Here is a 27,888-nt window from a genome sequence, read left to right on the forward strand (position 1 = left end):
GACTTCAATTTATCAGATGGAAGAGAAGGTAGGACAGGTTTCTGAGCAGATAAGTGAAAACTACAATAAGGATGTGCTTAAGATCTCCAGATTATAATGTATAAAATAAATAATACCGTATATAACATTGTTGTGCTCACTTCATTTAGCTTTTTAAAAACACTTCACATCAATGTGATAGGTACATTTCACATATCAGATGACATATTCTAAATTATTTTTTTAACCAAAATTTGTTGCACAAATTTATTCTTTTAAAAAAGTTTAGTATTTAAAATGAATTTGTCTTTAACATCATCTCTTGAAGATCCTCTACACAGTGATATGAAAAATCGTGTTAAATTAGAAGTGGAATTTCAAAACATTTTTTAGAAGAAATCTGTAAAGATATGTGAACTCATTCAATTATGCATTTATACTCTATAGTTTAACATGCAGCTCTAGAGGTTTTGAATTATGCCCCATTTGTCTTTCAGAGTTCTTTAAGAAATAATGTTATGACTCTGTGAAGAAAAAAATTTCAGAAATTTGATGTATATTAAAATTAGATGAACACTTTGAAGACGACAAATTTTATCATTCCAGAGATTAGTCTATTAGTGATAATTCCTAATTAAAAGATACTATGAGTATCTGAAATTTCAAAATGTCAGTGTGTGTGTACATATATGTCTTCTGATGAGCACAGCTAAGGTTAACCAAGAGTTATTGTTATGGTTATTATTGCTGTTACGTCATTATTATTTTGATCTGTGTTGTTATAAGAGTTACAATTCAGTAGGTACCAAATATAGACAAATTCTGTGCTATTTTGATGCAAATCCATTTCAACTTGTTTTAGGGGGGGAAATGTATAAATAAGTCCATTTCTCCAAGGGCTGAAGGATTTTTTCCTGCTGTATTATCAAGGTCAATCTAAGTTACAGATTTCCTGCTAATGCAGTGGCTTTCACTCTGCAAGCAAAAGTGAGAAGAGAGCATAACTTGTTGAAAAATGCCTCCTTCTCTGACTCATCTCATTTTCTGAAATAATGCCAGCAATTATGTGCCATAGGGACAGGTTGCTTGTTTTTGTGCATTAACTCTGATAAGCCCCTATATAATTTGGTTTCAAATTGGAAAATGAGGATCTTAACTGGTTGGGAGAATAAAATCTGGTATAATGGGTGAAAGTAAATTCTATATTACTGTTACATTACCCATGTAATGTTTTACTTCACATTCTTTATAAATATAAGTAAAATGTTACTTTTTTTGGGACCTACATATATATTTTAATGCAGAGCTGAGACAAGGAGAAGTATTATCTGACTCCGAAGAGTTTTTAATGACTCATCTGGCCTTTTAATGTTTCCCATAGGAGATTCTTTTGTTGCTTAATGGTCCATGTTTCAAAATAATTTTCTTACATTTAAAAATCTCCTTTGAGAAATATAATTTCATTGGTAATAATATCCTCTAATAATATCCTCTAATAGTCTCTCTTTTTTTTTTTTTTTTCAAAAATCAAAACCTTCAAGTTGTTACTTGTTTGATCACATTCCTGCCCTGTCATTCACTAGTCACACGATTTTTTTTTTGTTTTGTTTTGTTTTATCTTCAAAATTATCTTTTGGGGACTTATGTTCTACTTGTTTTTAGTTTTTATATCTTGCATCCTCCACCAACTAACTGGGTGTTTTGGGCAGTTATATTTTTTTTTCTTTGAAAGTTTACTTTTATTTTGGAAATGGTAATAATGCGTATCCTCTCCTCTCCACTTACACTCAAAGTTATCCTAAGAGTTCAAAGACATGATATATAGACCATGCATTGCAGAATTTAAGCCCTGTATAGGAAAACATCTTCAAACTTATTGTGTCTGCTATTTTTCACTCCCCCAAACCACCCCCGTGCCACCTATTTAAAGACACGAATTTTCCTGGTTCTGTTTACAATATTTTTCTTTAGAAATATTTAGTTAACTTTCTGTGTCAAACTATTTCACTAGCTCTTGGCAATACTCTCGACTTTCCATTTTTATTAACTATTTGTTATTACCTATAAAGATCGGCGATTACCCTGAAAATTAATGTTTGGAAAGGGTATAAACTACATTTATTCAAAAGCTGTATCTTTCAGTGTTTAGAGAATACTATAGATCTTTTTGTATAGTTTCTCATGTTCAGAATTTGGTTATATTGAAAACTTCTGGAGTGCGGAGTTTACACATGGCACTTTTAAAAACAGCATTTAGAATAGTCTTATACCTACATGGCTGGCTACTGTGGTAGAAAGAACCAGCTCTGCTCCTAACTGGCCATTTTATGTTTACTAAGTCCAATAATATTCTTGAGTAAATTCTTTTATTTTTAATATATAAATAATATTCTTTTTATATTTGCAAGGCAAAGGTGAATTAATATTCTTAATCATTAAGTTCCATAATATATAAAATATAATGATTTTGATGAATGAAAATGACTTAAATATCCCTTTTTCATGTCATTTTCAATTTATTAGTATTTCATTTATGTAATTTTTGTTCAGGTGTAATTTTTTAACCTTTTTGGTTGCACCAAAATTTCAATAGTATTTTGTGTCCTTGTATATATGTTTAGTAAACATGCAATCTTGGTTATTTATTGTGGCCTCATTTTTTTAAATGATGGTTTAATTATAGCCAGTAAAACCACTGATGCACTTGACATTGTTTATTCTCTATATAAATAGCCTTGTGGTTTACTTTTATCTACCATGTTATGCCCTCACTTTTATGTATTTTAAAACACTCTGGTCTGGTGTTGGAGAAGCCATATAATTCTCTGGACCACTTTTTATTGATGTCAGTTTAGAAGGGGAATATCAAAAAATCATATATTTTCAAAACTTTGGTGATGTTACAGGAAACTTCCCTATTCATTTACCACATGTTTAACCTCACTTTCTGGGAATTTTTATGGTACGTTCCTGAAACCACAGGAACAAATCTGTCATGCTTAGTAATAAGATTCACTATTTGAAGAGTCAGTTTACTATAGAAGAAGGTGTTGCATGTTATCAACTTGCTGTTTTTAAAATATGTCAGCTGTTAGAGGAGATTGGGTATTGAGTTTGAGAGAATAAGTGTACACAGTGACTACAGGTATAAACTTCAGAGTCAGATAGTGTGGTTTTAGAGTCTATACACCATGTATTTACATGATTCTGGGCAAGCTGATTAATTTCCCTTTCTTTGGTCTCTTCATTTGTAAAAAAGCAGGTAGAAATTATTTCTTTCTCTTTTTGGGGGTGGAGATTAAGATACTATAGTGAGTGTGCTTAGTATATTACCTAGTACTTAAGGGTCACCCAATAAAATTATTAAATGTTATCGATATCATCAAAAACATTAATAATAGGTCTTAATTGAAAACATTTTTGGAATTAACATACATAATATATACCAATATTATTAGTTCTCTAAAACTGTTGACCAAAGATGGGCCCTTATGTGAATTACAATGCCGTTTTATTGATAAGTACCAGAAATGAAGGCTTCCTCAACTGCAGCAGATTTTTAATGGACAAGTGCAGGTTTGCATGACTAGAATGAGTTGAAAATTATATTTATTTATTTATTAAAGATTTTATTTATTTATTTGACAGAGAGAGAGATCACACATAGGCAGAGAGGCAGGCAGAGAGAGAGCGGGGAGGCAGGCTCCCTGCCGAACAAAGAGCCTGATGCGGGGCTCGATCCCAGGACCCTGGGATCATGACCTAAGCCGAAGGCAGAGGCTTTAACCCACTGAGCCAACCAGGTGCCCCCAAAATTATATTTATTTACACCAGGAAGGATTCCAGGCAAAATTTAGAGTTTTTACAATTACCTTTGCCAGCCAGACATAGAAGAATTTCACCTGTCCTTTAATTGAATAATAATTAAATGCTATAAAATATCATAGAGTGCTAACGAGAGTAAGGGCTTTTCCTTTGACTAAGTCATGGTCATTTAATTAAATTCCTTTAGAACTGGTCCGTGAACCTAAATATAGTGTCCAACATTCAGAATATCTCTCTGAGTTCTTATTTTATTAGCAGCTTATTTAACTCAGAATTGACTTAGGCCTTTTTTTTTTTTTCATTCTGTTATACCATATTTTTTAAAGTATTTTTCCGTAGCTTAATGCTTTTATAAACCATAATCTGTGAAACAGTATATTGGCCTATAATGACTGACAAAAAAGATTAATTATTGTGACTTCTCATCATCCATGAGAAGAAAGGAGTGGGGACTAACCCTCTATATATCCAGAGTGATATGCACTATATAAATTGGTTTTTAAAAACAAGGTGGATAAAAATAGTTAGTATTTTATTATAAGGCATACCCTAATGAAATAATTTTGAATCAGAATAACTTTCAATCAGAAAGCTTGCTTTATATTTGCAATGTTTCCTCCTAAATAAGATTGTGTGAATTAGGCGTGCATTTGATTGCAAATAGTAGAAAATCCAATCAGCAGTGACTTCAACACTTGGAGCTTTATTTTCACCTGTAACAGTACGTTCAGAGCAGGCAGTCAGGCTGGTCCAGCTGCTCCAGAATGTCATCAGAGACTCTCCTGGAGTCCTGAGATGCCTCTAGTCTTCCTGTGCTGCCATCTTCAACATTTGTCTTCCCTACTAGTGGTCCCAAGGGCTATTGCACCTTCAGATGTCATTTCAGTTTCAAGTGGAAAGAATAGGGAAGAGCAAAGGCCAACAGAGCTTTCTCCTAGGAAGGTTTTGTTGTTGTATTCAGGAAAGACATTTCCTAGGAAAATTTCTATCCATTTCTGAATGTCCTCTGACTCCCTTGCCCCAACCGAGTATCAGGAATTGATTGCTTTTAGCTGTACATAATTTCTTGAATTAAGTAAGGTGGTTTTCTGTGGCTTTGTGTGTGTGTGTGTGTGTGTGTGTGTGAAAATGATGGGATCAGAGTGTAGATAATATCAGAAAAAAGGAGATCCTCCCTTAACCAAATTTTAAAGGTTATGTGAATAGGCAATATAATGAAAAATACTGATTTCAAATGATATTTCTTCTACTTAACTTAAAAATGCAAATAATCAAATGCAAGATTTTTATATTTTTCCTGTAAGAGCTAATGTAAAGTAAGAAAAATTAGTGACAGAAGAGTATTAAAATTATTTGGTCTAGTCATTTGGCGTTAACCTACAATTATTATTATTTTTTTAATATGAAATAAGGCTAAGGTCTAAGGAAAGAAAAATAGCATAAGCTTTTTTAACAGTCTCATTAATTGTATAGCAATAAATGTTAAAGCCCATATAAAATATTATGGAAATAGCCAATTTATCCTTAATTGTGCATTTTGCAAGGAACTTTTTTCCCCCTAAACATATTCTAGTTTGACTCTCATCACAGATTAAAAATGTACTTCCAATAGGTGGTTCTTTATGTACAAGGCATTGTTAAATCATATCCTCCAATAGGCTGCAATTACTCCCTACCTGAGGTGTGGTGCAGTGGGTCTACTAAAACTTTAAATCATATTTAAAAAGTAATTTAGAATATTTTTTTCTGAAAAAGGAAAAATGTGTAATTCCTCTAACTCTATGGTGTGATTCATAGAATAATAGAAGGACATGGAATAAAGAAGTGTCCTGTAGAGGAAAGTATGATTAAATGCTCCTGAGAGTTCAAGGTCATGGCAGCCTATTCAGATGAAGTATCACTTCACTAGGATTTTAAAAGATGAATAGACTTTTACCCAGCACCAAGAGCAAAGGCTTGAATGACTGAGGCAGTGTGGTATCATTTGGGTAGCTCTGCGCACTTCTGTAAGGGACACAAAATAAGGGATGGGGTTGTCACATAATGAAACTATTCAGAAAGCATCTTTGGGATTAGCAGAATTCTGGACCATTTAAAAAATCCAAATGTATGTGGTAAAAATTTTTATCTTAAAATTACTAGCTTCTGTTGCCTATATGTGCTTTTTGCCAAATGCTAACTATGCCAGTTAGCTATTTGTGAATATGAGAATTTACCTAGTTGATTCAAGGAAATTTAAAAAGAATACTAATGTTTGATATATATTTGACTTGTCCTGAGTAAGCCAGTTAACTTCTTTGGATATCTTTTAAATATATATAACTTGTACCTCTTGTTCATAAAATTAGCAATCATATTATGCATTACCCTTTCAAACAGGTGACAGGGATCTTGCTCTGGGGAAAATAATTATCTCTCAGTACTTTTTCAAACAACACAACTCAGTGTTTTTTGTTTGTTTGTTTTTGTTTTATTTATTAATTTTTGTTTGTTTTTAGTGGAGGGAATTCCTGGATCCGTTCATTCTCAAACATTTTTTTTTTCCTACTAAATGAGTTGTCAAGATGAAATGCTAATTCACTTCAAGTAGACTTTTTGTGCCAAAAAGTCAGCATCATGCTCTACTGACATGTAGTGCTAGCTCATTTATAGTATATTGATTATAATATGACAGAAATGAGGTTAAACACATCAAAATATGCCTTTTGTTTACTCAACAATCTCCACATGGGTTAGGCAGTATTTTTCTCAGGAGACGAAGAAATAATCTGAGAGTATCTGCCTTTTATATGTCAAAGTCTTCATTTCAACCTTGTGAGATAAGCCAAGATACATACTCACTAGGTTAAAAAGTGCTAGTCCTACAATTTAGTCATTTTTTTTCCTGCCATTATGAAAGTATTTGTAGAGGAACAGATTTTTAAGAAATAAGTTTTGCACCTTGTCTCGTTCTGCATATCTTTGTATTTTAAATTTCTAAATGTCCTAGGTATCCCAGGACAATTTTGTTGCTGTGAAATTTGTCATTGTTTCCTAATTAGCATGGCATTTATGTTTTGCGTTTTCCTCTTTTTCAACCCTCACTTTCTTCTTTCATGGCAGTCCATACTTTACTTACCCACTGGTGTTTCGGTAAATGAAAGATAATTCCAGACTTCAATGGCCTCTTCAGAAATATAAAAACATCTTACAGGGTCATATTTTGGAATAAGGCTCAAAAGATTTGTGACTTTAATCATTTTTTTCCTTTGTATCACCACTTGGTTTGAAGATTTTCCTGGATAGAATGCTAGGCTGGCATCCCAAATACCTCGTTAGCTGTTCGTCTTTGCATTGTTCCTCTAACTGCCCATCAAAATTCAGTGTGTGGTTCTGGGCCCGCTAAAAACAATCAGGCAAGATATCATTCAGAAACATTATCGGATCTGTATTATTTACAGATCACTTGAAAGCTTCAACTGGAGATTACTCAAGGATGGAAAGTACAAAAAACACACTTAGCTTTTATCAGTAATTTATTTTAAAAAGTGGAAAATAAATCAGATGTTGAGTGCATTTCCAAGAAATAGAGCTAAGCCTGCCCAACACAACGCTGGAAAAAGCAGACAAATGAAAATTTCAGTATTGATTTTTGGTGTAGCCTATTAATGATATGTATGCCTTTTGGTTTTCAAAATTTGTTTCCCTTTATCCAGACTTAGAGATTAAACTAGCCAGCTTACCTATGGTAAAAAACCATTTTGAGTATTGAGACAGATTTTATTTTTAGCAGATTCTGCTTTACGTTTTCTTTTAATTGTAGAATTAATTTTATTTTTTTTAGTTACTGTATTATAACTTTTATTGAACTGGCTATTTTAAACCCAATTCTTAAGTGATTTTGTCTTACTCTATATTAATTATAAATTTAAATTTAAAAACTACAGATTCTTACCTTCTGCAAAATTATCTACAGTGTTTTGCTTTTCATTGAGCTATAATAAAATTTTGGCGAACTGTCAGCTTTGTTTCTATTGTTCTTTCAAGAGAAAAAGAGTTGTTTCTTTTTTTTTTTTCCAGGAAAATAAAATAAAATATACAATGTTAATGTATCCTCCTGAATATTTTTCTCATTATTATTTTAAGTGGAAGCTGTTTTAGATGGCTGAGGAGGCTTGAGTCAGTGATATCCGCCTGTGCTGTCTCAGGTGAATACATATATAATAGGGAGTTACATGAAAATTTCCTTATTGCCTTGCATTTTACAGCTGAAACGCCAAAGCTGAAATTACTGATATGTGCTGTTTATACATAAAGGAGATACTCGATATATTTATGTAGGATTTTGAAAAAAATAGCAAAACGAATGGTTCAGTTACTATTAGTGTCCATTGCCAACTTCCATTTTGAAGGAAATTATTGAGATTTATTAATGTAGATTGTCAGCCTCCTGGGGAGTTTGTTATCCTGGAGCATTTGTCCACCCTATCCCATAGAAGATTGATGAGGAGAAATCCTAATGAGAGTTCCTAGAGAAGCTGACACGTGTTTGTCCCTCTTGCAGTTCAGTGAACATAAATGAATATAGAGAAGATCCAAATTTTGTGGGACCTGGAGCTTATTCAATAGGTGGTTTAATTATATTACTCTTTCCATTAGTTTTGCAACTTTTACAACTTTTAATTATATGAACACATTGTTAAGACCCTTTCCAGAGATTTGGATCGAGCCCAGGCAAGGGGGGGGGGTTGCTAAGCTTCAACTCCTTTATCTTTATGATAAATCCACCTCTAATATAAATTTATATTTGCTTCTCACATACTGAATTCATGGGAATTCTTGGAAATTTGCTGGAGATGCTTGAGGTGACAGAATTCTATAGGACTGGAAAGACCTAACCTACAGGACTGGAAAGGCATGGCAAGGATGCCTTAGTTTGCCATAAGCTAACTGCGTATTAGAGGAAGCAGCTGGACTGCAGCCATCCTGAGGGGAATCCTGCCCAAGAAGGCTGCCTGCTGGAGGTGGGGAGACTCTAACATAAGAAAATCTGGGGTGATTCCCCATGGTCTGAAATTTCTTTCTTTCTTTTTTAAAGATTTATTTATTTATTTGAGAGAGAGAGAAAGGGAGAGAGATGGCAGGGAGCAGAGAAAGGGGGAGACAAGGAGACTCCTTGCTGAGCGGGGAGCCTGACACATGGCTCAGCCCCAGATCCCTGAGATCATGACCTGAGCCAAAACCAAGAGCCAGATACTTAACTGACTGAGCCACCCAGGCACCCCTGACTTTTTTCTAAAAAGTCGTTATATCCCACCTGCCTGCCTCAACAAAGAAAGGGAATTAGTGAAATACCAATCATAAGAAATGGTAAGGCACCTCAACCTGCCCCTCCCCAACCACCCCGCACCATATACGTGTTCTATAAAAGAACCAGCAGTTGTGATTGCTAGAATGGAGAGCAAGATAGCCAGCTGTGCTAGACCAGCTGGAACCAGACGCACCAGTGTTTCACTCCTCTCGCTCTGATCCCTCCTCCCAGTGTCCGTTCAGGTCCCACAGAAGAAGCCGACTCAGAGGGTGAAGAAGGAGACAGAGTGAAGAAGGATCAGACCACATGCCCCTGCTGATGTGAACTAAAAAAAATTACACAGGAGATAGAAGTTTGATTTTCGATGAGACCGAACCATTTAGTAATGAAAGTGAATTGTAATGAGAACCATTTAGTAGTAAAAGTGAATTGTAATGATCAGCAAAGGACTGCTCTTCACCCAAAGGCTACCCAAAAGGTGAAATGTTATCATTTACTGAAGAATTGAGATCCCACAGAATGACCTGAAAGGCAGGAAAACGGGAAAAAAGGACATTTTTCCTATCCATAAGTTCAGGCTGCTCAAGAAACAAGTTCCATGTATATTTCGTCAAGGAATAGTGCCGGCTTTAGCTCGCTGCGCTTTGCGTCCCTGTTGGGGGCCTGGTGACACAAACTGTCTGAGATCCCAAGACAGTCCTCCTCCCAGGGTAAGAATAGGTTAATTATGTGGCAGCTTTTCTCCCAACATGAAGGGAAATCCCTGGAAATACATTTAGTAAAAATCTTACATTATTCTGTTTTCATCTGGGATGTAGTTAATTAAATTTGCTTGAATTATTGATGCGAGTACAAACCGTTTTTGAATATTAAGAAGGCCAATTTGAAAGTAGAACTAGGCATCTATAGAGACATTGCCAATTGTTCTGAAGATTTAATTTTTCCTTTCTATGTTATCATAGATGACTTCATTTAATTACCATTTTAATATTTATGTCTTTTGGAACGGTCAAAAATTCTGAAGAAAGTCATGCTTGGTGTATATTTCACTTTATATCTCCATTAATATCTTTGAGAAGAAGCAAAAGAGAACAGAAACTGAGAAAATTTGATTTTGAGTGATTGGCTTTCGTCTGTTTAATAAAAAGATACTATGGTATGGCTTAAGCAGTTTTAGCTCTATCCTTTTAATTTGATACAGTAAAATATGTAATAAGTTCAATTTTGAATTCTATAATTCTTGACTGTAAAGAAAAGGCTACTGTGTTTCTATTAATATCCCAGGGCACAGTATACAGTGTATTATCATGACATTAGTTTCTGGAAACTCAGCGTCTCCTGAATCTTTTATGGAGTTTGTTTCCTTTGTTCCTTTTTCTCTCATTGCTGTAAACTATATATGGTTTTCCTGAACTCAGGACACATTGGCTGGTATACTAAATCACAAATGTAAGCATTTCAGCTCTTGATGCAGTCAAAACAGACTCCAAAACAATAAGAAGTCTCTTACCTCCTTGCCGTTATTTCTTGCTTTTTTAGAGTGGGAGAAAGTGACAGGGAGTCACTAGTCCCAAGGAAAAGCAAAAATACTTTCCTAAGTAAAAATAAAAAGCAACAAAACAGAAACAAGAAGACATAATATTGGATTCTGCTTGTGGACACCCTGGTTTAACTTATTCTAGTACTATTTCCCCCCCCCCCCCCGCCCCATGAAGGTTTGCAATGTGCATATTTAATGAATAAATAGGAATTGTAAAGGGTAATGAATGTGGGGGGGGGGACAGATTCTTACTCTTTACTTTTATTTTTTTTTTAATTTTTATTTATTTGAGAGAGAGAGAGAGCATAAGCAGGGAGAGGGGGAGAAGCAGATTCCCTGTGAAGAGGGAGCTCCACACCACGCTCCACAAGGGGCTGGATCCCAGGATCCCAGGATCCCAGAACCCTGAGATCATGACTGGAGCTGAAGGCAGATGCTTAACTTAACTGACTGAGCCACCCAGGAGGCCCGAGATTCTTCTAAATTATATATCCATGAAAGAAAAAGAAAAATAACATGAGGCAAAGATGGCGTAACAGGAACACAGTATACTCTCTCACCCGACACATCAAAAAAAGGACAAAATATATTAAACAACAAGTTTCAGGACGTTGGCTATCAGATGAGGAAGGGCAATGGCAATGATCCCTGAGAGACAGGAGGCAAATGAGGTGAGCCCTAGGACTGCCCCTGCTTGCCGCCTGCACGGTTTCCAGATTGTGGAGCAGGGAGGAGTCACCCAGGTAGAGTTTGGAGGTTTCCCTCAGTTGAGGGGAAGCGTGGGGAGCCCAGGGAGGTCAAAGTGTCTATTGTTCATGAGGTAGACTACCTGAGAGAAGAGAGCAACAAAGAGATAGAGTTTTGGAGGTCTATAATCTTCAACTCATGTGCTTGAGGAAGCTACCCAAGGCTAGGGAGTAAATCACTCAAGAAGTGTTAAGAGGGAAGAGTAGCTGGAAATCACACAAGCCCAGGGAGCGTTCTTGTTCCTACCAGCCAGAGTCAAAACCTCGTACTTTGTGGGGCATTGAGTAGAATATTCTGTGTTGGCAAGAACACACACAAATATACAGAATAGTACTCAAGCTATAGCACTCAAGCTAATACTTCAAGATATAATCTGCCATATATGTTTTGACAAATATGTTCTTTCTGCCTTTATTTTGATATTTGAGAAATAATCCAGTATTTTCATTTGTGTTCAGCAACTGAATAATATGGCATTGTGTCATGTTAGTATAGTATATATATATAGATATATGAGTTTCCTTTTCTGTAAATAGAAATGAGAAGCAGTGAAATATAGAAATGGAAAAGTCTGGCTGATGGTAAGAAAATTACCATGTCAATTTTCCTTAGAATGAAATAAGCAAAAGTGGGTAATAAGGGTTTCCTGGAGTGAAGTAGCAGTTTAAACTTATAAAATATTCACCTTTGGAAGCCTTTATATTCATTTTTCCCTTTGATGTGTTTTTATTGGTGGTGTTTGTTTTTACTCATGTACTAAAAAGGAGAAAGAAAGATATATTTATTTGAATCTCTTTCATTAGACTTGTATTTGGTGGTTCATATCTCATTAAAACACAGTCATTATTCATGATTTTATTTTCCTCTGAAACACTGAATAAGCCAACCAACAACCAGACTGGGTTATATTTGTTGTTCTCACCTGAAACAAAAATAGAAATTTATATTATTCTTTTTTTAAAAAAGATTTATTATTTATTTGTTTGGAGAGGGAGAGCATGAGCAGGGTGAGAGGAAGAGAGAGAAGCAGACTCCCCACAGAGTAGGGAGCTCCATGCAGGGCTTGATCCCCGGACTCTGGGATCATGACCTGAGCTGAAGGCAGATGGCTCAGTCAACTAAGTCACCCAGGTGTCCCCAAATTTATATTATTCTTCTACCTTTTAGAAGTAAAACTAATAGCTACTAGATTTCTCTCATTTTCTTTTGTTTTTTTTTTGAGAAATCTAGCACTGTTTCTGATATTAGGGTGCTGAATAAAGCTTTATAATCTTGTTTTTCTTAGCCAGTTTAGATCTTTTGTATACACACATGATTAAAAAAAAAAAAAACAAAAAAAACTGAACAGAACTTGCAAATCACAGGCCCTTATCTTCTTTTAAAAAGTCATGTGATTTTGGGGGGCATGTATGGTTAAATCATCATACTCTCCAAACAAAGCTAAACAAACAAAACAGCTATATTTACCCTTATGCGCTTTAATTATAATGGAAACCCTTCTGAGATTACCATCTGGTAACCTGTGTGTTCGATTTAGTTTATTGTCGTATTTGGCACCCATGGTTTTAAAATAATGCTTGATTTATCTCCTTTATCTTTTCTTTTCTTTTCCTTTCCTTCCTTCCTCCCTCCCCTTCCTCCCCTTCCTTCCTTCTTTCTTCCAACACTTACATAACTTGGTGATTCAAATACAAGTGTGGATTTTATAAAACTTTCCCTTAAAAAAATGAGATTTGACAATACCAGGCTTGCTTTCTAGCATGCAGCTAAGTGGCATCCATTCCCTGTACTTCGGGCATCACTGTCTGGGGTCCTATAGTTCTCACACAGTTGGCTTCACCCATTCATGTTACTTGTTCGGCACACACTTGAAGCTTGCAACCTCTGCTTTATATATTAAAGCTGCAAGTCCACTTTCAGATTCAGCCTGGCTGGAAAACAGCCGAAAACTCTCGAATCTTAAAAGCCAAATTTCTTTTCTGATAGAAGTGAAAATTTAATGGGAGTGAAAATCCAAATTCAACAGTTCTTGAATGAGCATGAAATATGTTTTACTGAAAGATATCTGTTTTTCTGGACCATTGATTCCCCATGTAATATTGCTAATTATAGATTGTTTTCCATTTTTGATGCTGATTGCAATCTTTGAGTTATCAGTTTTCATTATCAGGTCAGGGTATTGTTAAAACAGCAGGAGAGATTTCCTTATTGTTTTTCTTTGACTCTGCACTGTCATGGAAATTATTTTTGGTAATGGCTTCTGTTATTATTTTCCTTATTGATCATATGTTCCCTGTTGTTGCCAATAATAAAAAAAAAAAAGCCTCCTGGTCTCTTGGAAACTAGCTCAATACAGATTTTACCTCCCATCCCACAAACCAGTATGTTCATTTTTGTTAAAAAAATTTTAGTAGTATAACTATTTAATGGAAGCCATTCTTCATCAAGGAGGGTGGTTTTGTTTTCTCCTTAATACTTTGTTGCTGTGTTGGTGACTGATGCTTTTTAGAGAGAAATTATAGAACTCTGATGTCACGCCCTAGATGAGACTTTCCAATTTTAGCATCTGTCCCCTTGGCACATTTCCTAGTGTTGACAGTTGGGTAAGATGACACCCCTGGGTTTTATGAAGTCCTCCCGCTACAGATGGTGGGTTTTTGCTTTTAAAGAGTCTGCCTTAGAACCAACTCTTTTTAATCTTCTTCCTATATTTTTCGGTGAAAATTTTATATAACAAAAAAATGCCAAGTTTCTCATCTAAAATCATTTTATTGTGGCACATGATAAAAAATTAAAACCACAAATTTTGTATTGGCAGAGTCTGCAAGTTCTGGCTCTGCATTCTGCCAGACAGAAAATAATACAAATTACAAATAAGACCAATACAAAACACTTCAGTCATTTTTCTTGAGTTTTCACACTAGGTACTGCAGAGCTGAATATTTTACTCACTACAACACAGCTTTCTAGAGAATCTTGTAACTGGAATTAATGTTGTAGTACTGTTTCAAGGCAGGACTACATCCGTACTTTCTGAGAAAAACAGTTTTAATAATCTTAGAAAATCTTAGGATATAGTTATTGAGCAATTATGTGCTAGTCCTTATTTTCAGTGTTTCATGTATTATTGAAACCTCTTGTCACCTTGTGAGGTAGACACTGTTACTGTATTTTATAGAAGACAGATGAAACTGATTGTCAGAAAAGTTAAATACTTGCTCAAAGTCACACGGTTAGTTAGTGGTGCATCTGAGCTAAGAGTCCTTCCATTCTGAGTCTAGGCCAGGTGCTGGTAAGCAGTATCCTGCACTGCTTGATTATCTCCAAGAGGCTACAAACCCATTTTGTGCTACATTTGTCCACTAAGTTTGATTAAATCTCTCCTACAGAGAAATAAAAACTACTTTGTTTAACAGCTTTGTTATATCATTTTCCAGTTTTGTATTTTAATAGAAGTTTTGCTCCCTCTGCCTCTCACCCCAACTCAGACTTTTTATTTTTTTATTTGATCTTTAAATGGGTGACAAGGGATTGATGGTGTTAAAAATTATGAGAGTCAAATTGCTTTATTGGTATTGGGACACAGCAATTTCTTCGTTAAAATCTTCTGAGTATGGAAGTAGCTGGAATTGAACAAAATTGTGCAAAAAAATTTATTCCCAATGTCTATGTGGAAAATCATAGCTGAAAATGTAATTTATAGTATTGACCTGAGGTTCAAAATGGAATGTTACGGGTATGAGTTTAAGCTCCTGTCCTCCGAATTTCATTGATGTGACAGAAAAATGTTTATGCAGAGAAAGGAAGCTGTAAGAATCCGGGTAAGCAGGAAAGGATACAATCAGAAAATAAGACAGTTTGATGAATTTCTAAAATGTGTTAAGCAAATGGGGTGAGGGAGAACTCAGCAGAAAAATTTAGAACACAAAAATTGAAGCTAAATTTGCTTCAGAGCGAAGACATTGGTCACTATGGAACTCACAACAGAATTCTTCCCCCCAGAGAGAGTCTGCTAAAGCATTTGTCTACTGGGCCCCTCTCACCCTCTGGGGGCTTCAGTGTTTGTGACCTTGGTAAACCTGGGAGAACAAGTTAGTAAGGTTAAGTGAGAATTTCCTCATTTGAGTTTTAGGGAAAGATGATAGTAAGCAAAACAAAGCCCTTTGAAACCTCAGTAGTTCACATCTGATAAAGCTGAGGTACATTTTCTGTTTAAAAGGACTTCTTAGATCAGTTCATCACCCAGGGCTATGATGTTTAACATGACAAAGAAAGGTCAGTTAGGAAGATGAAAATATAATGGCAGATGGATAGACAAAAGATATACCAGACAAAAGGAACTCAATGATGAGAAAATATCAAGTAATATATGGAGACTAATGCAGTCAATAAAAAAAAAAATGTCAAAAAAGAAAAAAGAAAAGAAAAACAATTGTCAAAAAAAAGGTACAAGTATATTAAATGATAGTGCTGCTACCTTTTAGGTGATAAAATAGAAGAGACTCAAAAACAAATATAGAAGAATAAAAAATATGGAAATACAAGGGTAATTTGACAAATCTACAAGGATACAATATTTCCGTCCAAAGTAGTAAACAACAAAATCTAAGTGGGATATAAAAAATATTATTCACAAAGGTTAGAAAATTTAGTTTGTTAGGTGCATTTTAGAGTGACTGCTGTACCCTACTGAGAGTAACTTTTTGGAGGATATTTGCAGACATCACATGTACATCAGGTCATGGAGAAAATCCCAACATATTTCCAAAATTGATACTCATTGGCCACATTTCTTGCTACCGTGAAATAAAAATAAAAATTCAGGGGCGCATGGGTGGCTCAGTGGGTTAAGCCTCTGCCTTCAGCTCAGGTCATGATCTCAGGGTCCTGGGATCGAGCCCCTCATCGGGCTCTCTGCTCAGCGGGGAGCCTTCTTCCTCCCCTCTCTCTTTCTCTGCCTGCCTCTCTGCCTACTTGTGATCTCTCCTGTCAAATAATAAAAAAAAAAAAATGCTTTTTTTAATGAGTGTTCTAATTAATGCTTATTTTGAGATTCTTGTTGATTCATATGCTCTTACAAAGACATGTTAGAGATCCCTTGTATCCCTGACCCTGTTTTCCCTGATGTTGTCCTTTTGCAAAACCAGTTACGTATCACAACATACTGACGTTGGAAAATCAAGATACAGAACATTTCCATCACTACATGGCTTGCCCATTTTGCCTGTTTAGAGCCGCACCTACTTCCTCCCACGTTCTCCCTTTCCTTAACACCTGGTATCACTAATCTGTTCTCAAATTCTCTAATTCTGTCATTTCAAGAATGTCATGTGCATAGAAGCTATATATGTAACATTTTAGAATTTTTTTCCATTCAGCACAATTCTGTGGAAATTCATCCTGATTGTTTTGTGTGTCACTAGTGTGTTTTTCTATATTTTGAGTACAGTTCTATGGTATTGATCTAGCATACTTTAACTATTTACCCTTTGGATGATATCTGAGTTGTTTTTACTTTTTGGCTCTTATGAATAACGCTCCTTATACATATTCATGTATACGTTTTTGTGTGAGTATAAATTTTTATCTCTCTGGATGACCAAGAATGCAATTGCTAGGATATATGGTAATTATATGTTTATTTTTGTAAGAAAATACCAACACGTTTTGCATAATGTACCATATACATCTCTGCAACTTTGCTAATATTGGTGTTTTTTGTTTTTTGTGTTTTTTTTTGTTTTTTTTAGATGTTCCTATAGGTGTCTCATTGTGGTTTTAACTTGCATTTACCTAATGGGTGACGATATTGTACTTATTTGCCATCTATAAATGTATAGATCCTTCTCAGCAAAATGTCTATTAATTTCCTTTCCCCATGTTCTAATTATATATTTTTTTGATTCTTGAATTTTGAAAGTTCTTTATCAATTCTAGACACTAGTCTTTTGTTGTATGTGGTTTGTAGATATTCTCACCCAATCTGTAGTTTATTCTTTTATCTTCTTTACAGGGTCTAAAGTTTTAAATTTTGATGAGATCCTATTTATCAGCTTTGCCCTTCACAAATTGTGTTTTTGGTGTTGAGTTTAAGAGCTTTTTCCCTAGCTCTAGATCCCCAATTTTTTTTTTAAGATTTTGTTTATTTATTTGACAGAGAGAGATCACAAGTAGGCAGAGAGAGAGGGGAAAGCAGGCTCCCTGTTGAGCAGAGAGCCCAATTTGGGGCTCAATCCCAGGACCCTGTGATCATGACCTGAGCTGAAGGCAGAGGCTTAACCCACTGAGCCACCCAGGCACCCCCCAATTTTGTTTTTAATTATTTTTTTCTAACAGTTTTTAGCTAAGATCATGACCTGAGTTGAAATCAAAAGTCAGATGCTCAACCAACAGAGCCACCCTGGCGCCCCTGCCATGGACATTTTCGTCTTATTCTTCTTTTTTAGAGCAGCATTTAGTTATTTTAACATTAAATATAGTATTAATTATAGATTTTGTAGACATTCTTTATAAAGTTGACAAAGTCCCCCCTCTATTCCTATCTTATGGAGTGTTTTTATTATGAATGGGTATTTTGTCAAATACTTTTTCTGTGTCAATTGATATGATAAACTTTTTTTTTAGCAGGTTAATATAGTAGATTATATTGATTGATTTTTAAATATTGAACTAGCCTTGCATTCCTAGAATAAACCTCACTTGGTTATGGTGTAAAATTCTTTTTATATGTTGCTTAATTCTATTTACTTATATTTGTTAGAGATTTTGGCATCTATATGCATGAAGGATATTGATCTATAAATTTCTTTTGATTGGACTGTTTTTGTTTTGGTATCTGTGTGATACTAACTTCATAAGATGAATTTTTTCTTTCTCTTTTATATTTTGGGAAGGGATTATTTGGATATTGTTGTTAATTCTTTTTAAAGTATTTTGTAGAATTCTGCAGTGAAAGCAGCCCGAAGTTGTATATTTTAGGAGTTTTTAACTAGGAATTGAACTTCTTTACAGTTATAATACTACTCAAAATTTCTATTTTCTATTGTATTTTATTAGTTTATTTTTTTAAGGAATTACTCTATTTTATCAAAGTTCAAACTATTTTATGTAGAATATTTGAAGTATTACCCTACTAGCGGTCTAATGTCTACAAACCTTATAGTGGGTCTGTAGTGGTATCCCTTATTTCATTATTGATATTGGCCATTTATTATCTTTTTTTGTTAAAACTTGATAAAAATTTGTCATTTTTATTCATCATTTTAAACAACCAGCTAGGGGCGCCTGGGTGGCTCAGTGGGTTAAGCCTCTGCCTTCGGCTCCGGTCGTGATCTCAGGGTTCTGGGATCGAGCCCCGCATCTGGCTCTCTGCTCAGCAGGGAGCCTGCTTCCTCCTCTCTCTCTGCCTGCCTCTCTGCCTACTTGTGATCTCTATCTGTCAAATAAATAAATAAATAAATAAATCTTAAAAAAAAAAAACCCAGCTATTGTATCATTTATATTTTTGAGATTTCTTGTTTGTTTGTTTGTTTTCAATTCATTGACTTATGTGCTTATCTTTTTATTTTTTTCCTTCCTTTTGATTGCATTGGGATTTTTCTCTTTAATTTCTTTTTCTAGGTCCTTTGAGGTAGGATTTTAGATTATGCATTTGAGGACTTCCCTCTTTTCTAATGTATGCATTTAGTGCTGTAAATTAACCACTAGCATTGCTTTAGCTGTCTTATACTGCACAAGATATATTGTATCTTCATTTTCATAAGCTCAGTGCACTTTTTTGATTTTCCTAGAAATTCCACTTGACCCATGTATTATTGAGAAGTGTGTTATTTCATTTCATTTCTAGGTGTTTGGACATTTTCCTCTTATCTTTCTGTCACTGATTTCTGGTTGTGGTTAGTGAGCACATGATGCATGATTTCAAATTTCTCAAAGTTGATGAGTTTTTGTTTTGTTTTGTGTTTTAATGACTCAGTATATGGTCTGTCTTGGTGTGGGTTCTGTGGGTACTGAAAGGAATGTTTATTTTGATGTTTATTAGTAGAATATTTACTAAATGTTGATTAGATCCTGTTGGCTAATGATGTTTCTAGTTGTTCTATATCCTTCCTATGCTTCCCTGTAGTTGTTCTATCAATTGTGGGAGGAAGAGGGGTTTTGGAGTCTCCAACTATGCTTGTCAATTTGTACATTTCTCTTTTTATTTCTATCAGATTTTGTTTCATGTAGTTTTCATCTATGCCGTTTGGTACATACACATTTAGGGTTGTTATGTCTTGGTGGATTGGCTCTTTTGTCATTATTGATGTCCTTCTTTGTTCTGATAATTTTTATTTCAGTTATTGGGTTTTCCAATTCCAAAATTTCATATTGTTTATATTTTCTGTATGTTTGCTGGGATTTTCTTTTTTCATTTTTTCAAGCATGTTTACAATTGGTCATTAAAGCATTTTTAGGATATCTGTTTTAAATTCTTTCTCAGATGATACTAATTGTTTCTTGGTTTTGGTGCCTTTTGGTTGTCTTTTTTCATTTAGTTTGAGACTTTTCTGGTTCTTGGAATGACTAATGGACATTTTAAGAGACTTTGGACCTTATTTAACCCTTCCACATTAGTGGGCCTCCTCTGATACCATTTTGGTAGGGTAAGGAAGGTGGGAATTAGAAACCCAGGTTCTCACTCAGCCTCTGTAGTTCCTTCCTTACTGTTAGGCAGGAGTAGCAATTCTGTCCCCTGCTAGGTCTCCACTAATGCCTACATGGCTGGGAAGTGTAGGAATGCCATTTTATTGCTCCCCAGGTAGCTTCTGTTGACTCTGTGAGCTGAAGGGGTTGTCATGGTTACTGATGAAAATCCCTTCTTTTGAGTAGGCCTCCCTGACTCTAGGACACTATTGACACTATCAGGACAGAAGCAAGGAGGGCACCTTGTTACTACCAGTTGGTGGTAGAAGTCCAGGCTCCTCCTGTGATCTCCACTGACACAGTAGGGATGAGGGTGGGAAGCATCTACTCAGTTTTCTCTGAGACTTCTCCAGCAGGAGAGTTGGGGTACCTTGTTAGAGCCCAGTGAGGGTGGAAATCTAGGCTCCTTACTTAATATTTGCAGGTGTGAATGGGGCAAAGCCAAAGTTTTTCCGTGATGTTTGACTTGTGTGGAGTGATTATTGCCTAAGAGCTTTCTATCTTAGTGGCTTGTCCTTCTCCTGGTCCTTTGACTAGAGAAAGCAGACTTTTGTTGGGACTTTTAAATCTGTGCCCATTGGAGTTTCTCAGTTGCCAGTTCTTTGCTTCAAGGCTGGAATATGTGAAGCAAAACAAAAACCTACTGATTTGGGGCACCTGGGTCGCTCAGAGGGTTAAGCACCTGGTTCAGCTCTGGTCCTAGTCTCAGGGTCCTGGCATCCAATCCCCCTTGTCTCCCTGCTCAGTGCGGGGTCTGCTTTTCCCTCTTCCTCTGCCCCTCCCCCCACTTGTGTGCTCTCTTGATCACTTTCTCTCTATCAAGCTGAAATAAATAAAATCTTTTTTTAAAAAACCAAATCATTGAATTAATTGCCATGTCTTGCTTTGGTCCCTGAGATCCACTGCCTTTTTCCCTTTTTCAGTTTCTCTAGCTTTCAGTTTTCTTACGTTTGTTTTATATACTGTGTTAAGGGTTTTCAGTTATACTCAACCGGAGGAACAGGGATAAGTATATCTAGCCTGTCTTCCCAGAAGTGGAAGTCCCTCTGAACTTTTTTTTTTATTTATAAGATGTATTTGGTGTAATCTATTTGCTTGTTGCCTTTTAGGGAAATTTATGAAATTTTTGATTCTTAGACAAACGTATACTAGAATGATAAAGGCACATACTAACATTACTTCCATTATCATTACTGGTGGTAAGGATATACATACATTCATACATATATTATATATATATGTCTGAAATCTATTTATTTTGAAGATGATCACAGTGGATACAAGAATGTTCATAAAGTCTTCTGAGGCAGTATAGGAAATTAATAGGCTGTAAACTCTTTCCTTGGATGTTTTATTGGCAGGACTTCTTGGGAAATTATTGTGAAATGTATTTCCTAAGTTATTACACCATAATTTTTATGAGTAAGTTTTTAATCTAAACAATAATAGCACATTGTTCAGATCATAGCAATAAACTCTAGTCTGCCTATTGTAAAATGTCAGTAAGAGCTTCTAACAGACAAACTACTTCCTCCTGTTGTTATTGAAAAATAGGGAAGCCCCAAAATATTACTTTATGAACAATAAAGGGTACGTACCAAACTTGTAGTACTTTTTCATTGCTACTTTCATTGGTACCACTTTAGAGTTGTTCTGTATAGTCTATTAAGTAATAAGTGAAATGAAAATAATGTCTCTCTTGAGAAGTCAGTATTATACTTGTCGTCAAACGTAAACCTTTTGAGCTATTAACACTTATTCCTTTTACTCATTTATCTGTGTGATTAGGGCAATATTCTCTAATTCTTATACAATTATTTACAAAATAGAAAAGTTATAAGAGATAAAACTAAAGAATTCTTGAAGGGGAAATTTAGAAAATTTAATTAATATTCCACTTCACTTTTTATCTTTTGCTTATTTTTAAAAATAAAACTTATGTAACAAGGTGTATTTTGAAGAAGAAAACCGGTGTATGGTTGTTTTGTTTTGTGTGTTTCCTGTGGACCATTAAGCAAGAATGAATCTAACCTGTTTTCTACTCGTATTCGGGAAAGTGGGGTGGAGTGAAGTGGTAGGGTATGGCATTGCTATTTCTAAAAGCCTGAGCTTGCTTTATACTACTCATCTGTCCTCCTACAAGTAAAGGGCTTTACAGTTTCATTCCTGTTTCAGATAAGCAAAGGGAGAGGTTATTGCTATCATTTGAAAAGGACAAGTAGTCCAACATGGAGTAATTTCTCAAAAGAAATGAGCTTACAGTTGTAGGTCATAGCAATGGCAAAACTTTGAGCCCAGAACCCTACAGAGCACCAGAGGGAGGCCACATGTTTGATGGAGTATTATGTAGCTGCTGGGAGCTGAATACCAAGGCTCATGGCTTTGGGAAATAAAGTGAAAGATTCTCGTGCCCAAGGCAAGAAAGCAGTTCATCTTCAAATGAACTACATTAACATAATCAGATAACATCCCAGTGACCAATTTGCATTAAACCCAAGGCTCTTCAAGTTTTCGGGACAAAATATGCCTTCCTGGGACTTGAGTAAAACTCTAGACATAGTGAGGGTCCTTATCTCTACCACCTCCCATCCTAGAATACAATGCATGACTAAGAATTTCCTCTTTCCCTGAGTGGCAAGAAGAAACAAACTGTATTAGATTATTTTAATCTCTAAAAAAGTTATGAAATAGGACTTTTCTTCCACTTGAATGCCATTCATAAAGCAAATGCATGTTGCACACATGCCTATTAAGCAATATTCTTTGAAAGTAATGTGCCTCCTGTTTTTAAACCAATTTAAAATAGTTTGATTCCATTATTTTACCTCTTTCTCTTTTACGGGCTAACAATATAACAAACTTTCAAATAAAAATTTGCAAAAAAATAAAAATATTTTGGCTTCTTAGAAGTATGATCACTCACCTTGATTGTCCCCTTTAAGAACTGATAAGTGGAAAGTTCTATGTGGGTTCTCTACTAGAAGTTTGTTTTTTCCTTTCAGATTGTCATAGAGTATGATATGACCTAGTAAGAGCAAGTGAGGAAACAATTTTCTGTAACATTTCTAGGATACCTGCTACCCTTGTCCTGTGCCATGAAACCAAACCCATTCAATTGTATGATCTAGTTTAGAATAAATATGAATGAGGGGCATCTTGGTGGCTCAGTCAGTTAAGCATCTGGCTCTTGGTTTCAGCTGAGGTTATGATCTCAGTGTCCTGGGATTGAACTATGTGTCTGGCTCCACAATCAATGGGGAGTCTGCTTCAGATTCTTTCCCTCTGCCCCTCCCCGAATTCATGCACACTCTCTCTCAAGTAAGTAAGTAAATAAATAATAATAAAAAAATAAGTGAGTTGAAAACTATCAGTTATACATTGATTGACAAATTTCTTAGAAGCCTGTACTTTTCTTCAGTCAGTTGTATTAGGCAAATGGAAGAGGTAATAACATGCTCAAGAAGCAGTGATAAAATCAAAATTTTCTTTTTTTTTTTAACCAAACTGTCAGTGGAACACTGATAGACATACTAAGAAAACACAAATTGCCTCATATGATCTTAAGAGATTAGACATTTGATAAATATACTACAGATATGGACATCTTAACAATTATTTGTCAGCTACTTCACTTTTCCCTAGCTCAATGGTGAAAAATGAAGTAACTTGCAAAACACTCTATAAGTTTCAGCTTACCAGACTCATTATAGTGGAAAATTGTTAGTATTTTCATTGTTCAACATTAGCAGAGATAATTCCCATTTCATTTTTAAATATACCAGATGTATTGCATAATGAGAATCCCTGGTTTTATTTTTAATTGGAATGGGCAGTTGGTGGGGTGAATTTGTGTCAACAAAGAAGTCAGACTGTTCTTACAGAAGCTATTAATTTTGTGTGAATTATCATTTAGGAATTTACCCAATGAACAGTAACACTAGATTCACCAATAAATAAGAAACCTTTCAAATGCATTTAGTTGAGACCAAGTGACCCTAAAACATTAAAGTTTTTCTCAGATATCCATTTTTGTAGCAGGCTCATCTCCATCTCCATGGAAAAGTTGGATTTTCTCTAAAGTTTCGAGAGATCTGCCTCATCATGATTCATGAAGGTAGTGAGTTTGCCAGCCCCTAGGATGGTAAGCCAGTTCTCTGTTGATCTCAGCATTCTGCAGATTATTCTGGACAAATAATCAGTGCAATTATTGGTTGTATCTGTCATATTCCTTACATGTAACTCAAAATTGTTGAACTGTGTGAGAATGTAACTCATTTCAGAGGATTATAACTCAAGACATTTTGCTTTTTGTTTTTCTGTATTTTAAACTGTGTTTGAGTACTGGTTTTATCATTTAGTTTTATGACCTTGGCAAAGCAGTGTGACTTCTCTGATACATATTTCTCTCATCTGTAAAATGGAAAAGATTATTTCTGAGGGAGCGGTGATGAGTGTATATTAACCACTAAATATTCACTCATTTACCTTTGTATAGATTTGAAACTGAAAATATGCCCTCCAATTAAGATGGCACATTTCCAGAGTTATCTTTTTCTCATATTTCTCCCAACAAGCAGTATTTTTAAAATTTTAATCTATTTATTCCAGGGGGGGAGGGGCAGAGGGAAAGGGAGAGAATCTCAAGCCAACTCCACACTGAGTGAGGAGCCTAAAACAGGGCTCTTGATCCCATAACCTTGAGATCATGACCTGAGTTGAAACCAAGAATAGAACACCCAACTGAGCCCATCAGGCCTTCCTCTCCCATCAAACAATATTAAACTATAAACCTATATAAACATTATGCGCAATGTGTAAATGAAATAGGCCCGTGTAAAGGGCTTTTTAATATTTTATTTGAACACATTTATATTGTAGTGCTATAATTAATCAGGTGATTAATTAACAAAAGCTTTTAATTTAGCTTCAGTGTCTAGCTGTAGGTTTTGGTCATAAGCTTTGCTAACTCATAATAATATTGTACTACTAACTATTGGTAATATATTTAAAATATCTACACTAAAAAAACTTAAAGCAAATATATGTAAACCATGGAACTTTAAAAAAATGATATTTTGTGGTTATTTTTTTAAAAGATTTTTATTTATTTATTTATTTGTCAGAGAGAGAGAGAGCAAGCATAAGCAGGGGGAGTGACAGGCAGAGGGAGAAGCAGGCTCCCTGCTGAGCAAAGAGCCAGATATGGGACTGGATCTTAGGACCTTGGGATCATGACCTGAGCTGAAGGCAGATGCTTAACTGACTGAGCCTCCCAGGCGTCCCATGTTTTGTGGTTATTTAATACAGTGGTGACTTATTTCAAAACTGACTAGAATTCTATATCTAGGGCTGTCTATGAATTCTTCTCTTGAAATTTCACCATTTATTGGGATAGCTTCTTAACTGTGGCTTATATATATAAGATATATAATTATATCCTGATAGGGTATAGGAGAAATCCTATATACAACCTTATTATAAAATGAATCTAACAATGTAAAATATGGGCTTGATTTACCCTTATGGATTTTTTATCAACTAAATTTTTGCTAGTTCCCTCTTCATGACAACTCTTTTTTACAGGGCATGAATAGAATGAAAAAAGGTATGAGTTTTATAACTAAAGGACAACAAAAATCTTCATAATTGCATGTATTTTCCAGTAAGAAATGAATATTTTTCACTTCTGTTTTTAGTCATAAGGAATTATTTTCTTTCAAATAAACTTTGAAAATTTGTATTTAGGATTTGGCAAGTTGAGCTTTGTGTATGATTATTATAATGCCACAAAACTTTATTATCCATATAATTTTAAAATTATAACACTTGGATGAATTTTTATTTTTCTATTTTTTTTTTTTAAATAGTTTACCCTGTTGACTTTCAGCCTTTTTTCTTTTCAAATACATGCTTTAAAGTTGTCCCCTAAGATACAAATTCCCTTCAGGAAAACCTTAGCTCTATCTAACAGGATAGTAAGTTTTTATTAAATATAAAAATACTTTCTTTTTTTAAAGTCTTTTCCTTTATCCAGTCAACAAACTTTTTAAAACACTTTTATTTATTTGTTTAAGAGAGGTAGAGAGAGCACACAGGAGTAGGGGTGGGGATGGGGAGGAGGGGTAGAGTGATACGGAGAAGGAGAAGGAGGAAGCGGGCTTCCTGCTGAGTGTGGAGCCCACCTGGCGCTTAACACCACAAGCCATGAGATCACAACCTGAGCTGAAACCAAGAGTTGGGCAGACTGAGCCACCCCGGTGTCCCTAAAGTTATTTTCTAATTACTGTTTTAAGCTAGGGTATTGAGAACTTTACTACATAATTTCCCCAAATTTGTGACAATTTTAACTTCATTATTAATGTTTCCCTTAATTGATTTCCAGAGAACATGCCATATATGATTGGTATCCAGTTAGTTGTAATATACATCTTTATTATGCGATCCTTTTTGTGTCTTAATTACATTTCACTGTAAATGCTAAAAGACTAAAATGATGTCTCATAATATATCACAAAATCATGGAATTATTTCTTCCAGAATGAAATAAGGGACTTCTTTGTTCACTTCTATTATATTGGTTTGCTAGCATTGCCAATAGACTGGGTGGTGGAAACAACAGAAATGTATTTTCTTACAGTTCTGCGGGTGGGAAGACCAAAATTAAGGTGTCAGCTGGGTTGGTGTCTTCTGAGTTCTCTCTTTGGCTTATATAGATTGTTGTCTTCATGTGGTCTTTCTTCTGTGTCTGTACATCCTATTTTTATGACAGCAGTCACATCGGACCAGGGCCCACCCTGATGATTTAATTTTTACTTAATTACCTCTTTGAAGGCCCTATCTCCAAACACAGTTACATTCTGAGGTATTGGGGCTTAGTAAGGATTTCAGCATATGAATTTTGGAAAAGTGCAGTTCAGCTTACAACATCTATTAAAATGACTTTGACTCATTTAAAGGAATGTTGCTTCTTTTATTTTCATTTCAATTAATTCCTTCTTATAGCTGTCCAGGCAAGTGAAGTGCCTTGACGTTATCTTGAGTGCAGAACAAAAAAATATTACTGAATACAGAAAGAACATTTTGTTGTACCCAAAGTGATATTTTTTTTCTTTTAAACTCTACAATTGTCATTATAAAAGTAATACAACAAAAATCATTACTTTTCCTTTGCAACATCAATAACCAGTTAGGAAATGTGATGAGAAAAATCAAATCCACTCACAATAACAAATATAAACTACAATACAAACTACAAAATAGATATGAATAAATCTGATATAGGAGGTACACAAAAAGTATGAAGCTTTATAGAAGGGTATAAAGTATTTGAAAAAATAGAGACATGTTTTTAGTTAAATCAAAATTCTATGATGTAAAAGAGTAGTTAACCAAAAATAATCTATTTGGTGCACCCTTATAATATTAGTGATAGTTTACTACTAGCTTTTTATTAAATATTTACTATTTGTAAGTTTCTAGAGTTTCTCAAGTAGTAGTAGGTGTTAGGTCCAAACATTTCTCAACTATTTACTTTTCGTAAGATCTTTTGTAGTCCTTTATATTTCTCTATACCTTGGTCTTCTCAACTGTAAAATTGCAATAATAATTGTTCCAATAAGACATGAGGGGTTAGGAATTCTATTAAACTATTGAACATAGAGTTATAAAACTAAGTAAGCAAAGACAGCTATTGGTAATATGACCAGATGCAGATTAGATCTTTTGTAACCTAAAAATATCATGAATAGAGTTAAAAGAAGAGTATCAGGGACAAAGAACGCATACATGAAATATAACAAATTATCACGTCTAAAACATAGAA

The 27,888-nt window shown here is 34.9% G+C and overlaps 1 protein-coding gene and 1 long non-coding RNA gene across 3 annotated transcripts in view; one reads left to right on the top strand and one right to left on the bottom strand.

The window, feature by feature from the left end:
* Positions 1-27,888, top strand: part of KCNJ3 (potassium inwardly rectifying channel subfamily J member 3) — a 144,513-nt gene that overhangs the window by 24,887 nt on the left and 91,738 nt on the right. The window lies entirely within an intron of this gene.
* On the bottom strand, positions 286-15,890 carry LOC116867876. The gene is made up of 3 exons (XR_004382676.1): positions 15,649-15,890; positions 12,714-12,721; positions 286-298 (listed from the first exon to the last, which is right to left on the bottom strand). It is a non-coding gene; the product is annotated as an uncharacterized LOC116867876 (long non-coding RNA).

Source organism: Lontra canadensis, unplaced genomic scaffold, assembly GCF_010015895.1.
Source record: "Lontra canadensis isolate GAN:19392208 unplaced genomic scaffold, GSC_riverotter_1.0 scaffold13, whole genome shotgun sequence".
Taxonomy (NCBI): Eukaryota; Metazoa; Chordata; class Mammalia; order Carnivora; family Mustelidae; genus Lontra; species Lontra canadensis.